Raw genomic sequence first — 4,519 nt, 5'->3', positions numbered from 1 at the left:
AAGAGTAAACCTTTCTCTCATTGCAAACGGCTTGATGAGGAAATAGAACACACACACAATTGGTTATAGAAATCTATCTTACCCTACAGGAAAGTAGGGGGGAAAGGAGAGTAAAGGGAGAGGTAAAAGAAGGGAGGGAATCTTGAGGGAGATGGTAATCAAAAGCAAAGGCTTTTGAGGAAGGAAACGGTTAAAAGAGAGAATAGAATAATGGGGGTGGATCGGATAAAAGGAAATAGGGTTAGTCTTTCACAATATGATTATAATGGAAGTGTTTTGCATTACTACCCATGTGCAATCTATATCACATTGCTTGCCTCCTCAATGAAGATACAAGGGGAGGGAAAAAGGGAAAGAGTCTGAAAGTCAAAGTTTTAAAAATGAATGTTCAAAATTGATTTTACATGCAACTAGAAATAAGACATACAGGCAATGGGGTGCAGAAATCTAACATGCCCTACAGGAAAATAGAAAAAGAAGAGAATAAAAGAAGGGGGTGGGAGTGATAGAAGAGCAGGCAAATTGGGGTAAGGAAACAGACAGCATGCAATCTTTGGGTGGTGGGAGGAAATGTGGGTAAATTTGGAACTCAGAATCTTGTGGAAGTGAATACTGAAAACTAAAATTGAATTAGTTCCATTTAGGCTATACGTGTATAGTCATGTAAAACATATTCATAAGTCATATTCTGAAAGAAAACAGACCCAAAAAATACTGAAGAAAAGTAAAGACAATAAAAAGGATGCTTCAACCTGGATTCGGCCACTATCAGTTCTTTCACTTGACTGCATAGAAATTTTCTTCATAAGTTATTCAGAGTTTCCTTGGATCGTAGCATACTTTTTGTTGTTCATGTTGACTAGTTTTAGTGATGACTGATCCTTCATAATCCCATTAGGAGTTTTCTTGGAGAAGATAGTGGAGTGGTTTGCCATGTCCTTCTCCAGAACACTTTACCAATAAGGAAAATAGAATGAAGCAACTTTTCTAGGGTCATACAGCTAGCAAGTGTCTGAGGTCACATTGGAATTTAGGTCTTCCTTGATCCAAGCCTAGCACTCTATCAGCTATGCAACCTAACTCCTTTAATACAACACTTAGCTAACCTTTTTGGATCCAAGGCAAATATTGCAAGTTTTCTCCAGAAGTCGGTATATGGGATGATGGAGTATTGTTTTAACTTGGGGTTTCCCTCACCAGGTTTCCCTGAACCTCCCACCCTTACTATCCATTTGTCTACTTCCTGTCACAGTTCAAAACTGAAGAGCCTGATTTTTGTAAACTTAAGATGTGTTTTACACAGCCTCTGATAAACCAAATAAATCACAGTACTGTCAAATGTAATTTCATTTTTACTTCCCTAATCTCATATTGTGCATTTGCTATTTACCATTGCTACTTGTTCTCAGGGTTGTTTATTTAAATAAATACTAGATTGATTTCTACTAGAGTCTGAGAGGATTCAACCTAGGCATTCAAAGTATCCATAAGGGCCTTGGCCCAGAATATTCTTTTTTAAGGCCTTGATTTGTTACCTAAACTGGACATTAAGAGAACCCGCACATGTCTGATATGGGATTTTCCTACATTTGGTTTAAGACAATCAGCAGTACTCTGTCCACTTGACTGTTAATAGTTTAAAGCCTGTCAGAGAGACAGGGTATGCATTTTGATAAGACTGCTCACAAAAGAAGCTCCAATATCTGTGATATCTAAAAGAATATGATTGAAGTAAGTACAGGTTTCTGTTTAAAACGACTATCCCAGTTCTATGAAAAATTTAAATTGATGGTTTAGATAATTAAAAAGTTTCTTTCCTTTCAGGATGACATGTCTCATAAACTTGGCCTGAGATCTACTAGCATGGCTGAAAAATGAAAAACAGCAAACATTATTAAATTAATCTGTGTAATATAAAGGCAAATCAAGAGTCAAGGAAGGGATTACATTTGCCAAACTCATTGTTTCTCGCTCACATAACCATCACCAATTGCTAAGAGTTCAAAGGGAAATTTTCAGAGGGTAAAAATGAAAACAGAGTAAAACACATAACTTGTTTATCCAAGTAATATTTATTTGACGACATGACATAACTCACTACATAGTAGGATAACACAGAAGGTATCTGCCTCTAATGGCTCTCCTAGTCTTCAAAGTGTACTGATTTCTCTTATGATACACAACTGCAGAAGCCAGGCAGCCAGGATCTGGGAGAATTCTCTTTGTAGCAATGAATCTTCAGTGTGGTGCATTGCGAAGGGAATTTCTCTCCTTTAGAAGAAGGCTACGTTTCTGACAGCAAATACTCTCCTTCACTTTAGAGCTGAAAATTTGGGACACACTATAACTGACTTCATTAATAAATTGATAACTGGTCTTTTGAGAAACTCAGCATTGACATATATTCAACAGTGCCCTTACAGGGTGGGTGACTGTCAGACCCACAAAAAATTAAAACTAGGTATCTTCAATTGTTTACTCTATTTCATCCTACACAAACGGCCCATTTCAAATACTAGACTTATCTTGAGAATGATTATGAAATAAACTACTATGATCTTAGATTGGAAGAGGGCACAAAGTCTATATGGTAAGAGTTCTAGCAAGTTATTTAATTTATTTACTGGTTTAACAAACCATGAGCTAGCAAGTCATTAGTGAATAATCAGTGTTAGTGAACAAATAAAGTGATTCATTCAACATGCAAGTAGAAAGAGTTAAAGCACACTACACTTAAAACAAATACTTAATTTACTAAGAAAAAAAAGTGAGAAACAAAAGCCAACCCAGGGTGAGGACTTTGGAAGCCCAGACAAGCAGCAGCAGGCAGCAACTGGCATAGGGGTTGACCAGCATCATATCCACAGGTAATACTATATCTTCAGACTTCAGAGAGAGTCTTGAAGGTTGCACAGACTGCAATGAGTTGAGTAAAATCAATTTTTGATAAGTTTATGCTGGTCCCATTTATCTTCTAGGTATTTAATAACTATATCTTCAATACAAAATCAAACCAAAAAGCAAACTAATTCTCAGTAACTTTCAGTCATTTCTTCATGGTAACCTAGTTAACAAGTTCTAAGTAGAGAAGCTAAATACTTTTATTTCGATTTAAATTTCAAGGATTGTTATACTAAACCAGGAAAATATCAACCCAAAAATATTCAAAAGCTCTCAAGGAGAGGAAATTAATTTGGGAGGACAGGGAAGGGAGGCAGGTACCTGCCTACCACAGAGGAACATGAATAAAATAAGCCTATAATAAATAAAGCTGAGAGGTTTTAAGCATTCTACTTCTGAAAATTAGCTAAAATCAGCTTTGAAGATAACATTTTCCTCAAAGCAGCTATGACATCTTTATTCCTCACACTATAGATGAGAGGGTTTATAACAGGACTTAGGACATTGTGGAGGACAGACACCATCATGTCCTTCTCAGCAGTATGGTAAGAAGGAGGGAGCATGTAGTTGTAGACAGCAGCTCCATAAAAGAGGATCACAACAGTTGTATGGGAGGAACATGTGACAAATGCTTTCCTATGACCCGTTGCCGAATTCATCCTATAGACAGTGCGGAAAATAAGGCAGTAAGAACTTAAAATAATTATGAGAGGGATAAGAATCATAAAGACACATTAAAAGTACATGACAATCTCATAGAGTGATGTGTCTGAGCAGGAGAGTTTCAACAAGGCCAGGACATCACAGAAGACGTGTTGGATCTCTCGGGACTTACAAAATGGTAAGTTCATGGTGACAGAGGTGAGAATGAAACCATCAAGAGAGCCCAAGAACCAGCACACAATTGCAAGGAGCAAGCAAACTTTGTGCTTCATGAGGATGGGGTAGCGGAGAGGATGACAAATGGCCATGTACCTGTCATAGGCCATGGCTGCCAAAAGGAAGAACTCTGCTCCCACAAGTGTTTGATAGAGGAACATCTGGAGTCCACAGCCTGGAGCTGAAATATTATGAATCCCAATTACCTGATCCAACAGCATCTTGGGCACAGTAACAGAGATATACATCATGTCCATGAGGGAAAGATGACAGATGAAGAAGTACATGGGAGTGTGGAGGTGGGGATCACTTTGAATCAAAAGAATCAATGTGGCATTCTCACACAAGGCTACTGTGAAAATAATGAATATCACTGAGTAGAAGAAAGGGGAATATTTGCTTTGGCTAAAGAGCCCCAGCAGGATGAAATCAGTTCCAAAAGTCTGATTTTCCAACGTCAGTCTTTGCTTCATGTCATGTCACCTAGAGAAGATCAAAAACAATCAAATCAACAAAGAATTTCGTATTCCATCCTTTATACAGACAAGTTTGATCATCTATTAGTGAAGGAAAGAAATGTTATCTATTGATCTCACAGAAGCAGAGATATATTTTTGCTAACGGGAGAGATTCTCATCAATCTATGATAAAGATGATCTAACTTGAAAATAAATATAGATCTCTTTGGATGAAAATTATCTTCAGTAAATTTTTAAATCCTGACATTCTGCCAGATTAT

General features: G+C 37.3%; 1 pseudogene; it reads right to left on the bottom strand.

Annotated features, from left to right (window-relative positions):
• Nucleotides 1-3,145: 3,145 nt before the first annotated feature.
• On the bottom strand, nt 3,146-4,256 carry LOC140523530 (olfactory receptor 2T29-like; annotated as a pseudogene).
• Nucleotides 4,257-4,519: the final 263 nt, after the last annotated feature.

The sequence above is a fragment of the Notamacropus eugenii genome, chromosome 2 (genome assembly GCF_028372415.1).
Source record: "Notamacropus eugenii isolate mMacEug1 chromosome 2, mMacEug1.pri_v2, whole genome shotgun sequence".
Taxonomy (NCBI): Eukaryota; Metazoa; Chordata; class Mammalia; order Diprotodontia; family Macropodidae; genus Notamacropus; species Notamacropus eugenii.
The sequence above is the reverse complement of the archived record's forward strand: the minus strand, read 5'-3'. Positions and strand labels throughout refer to the sequence as shown.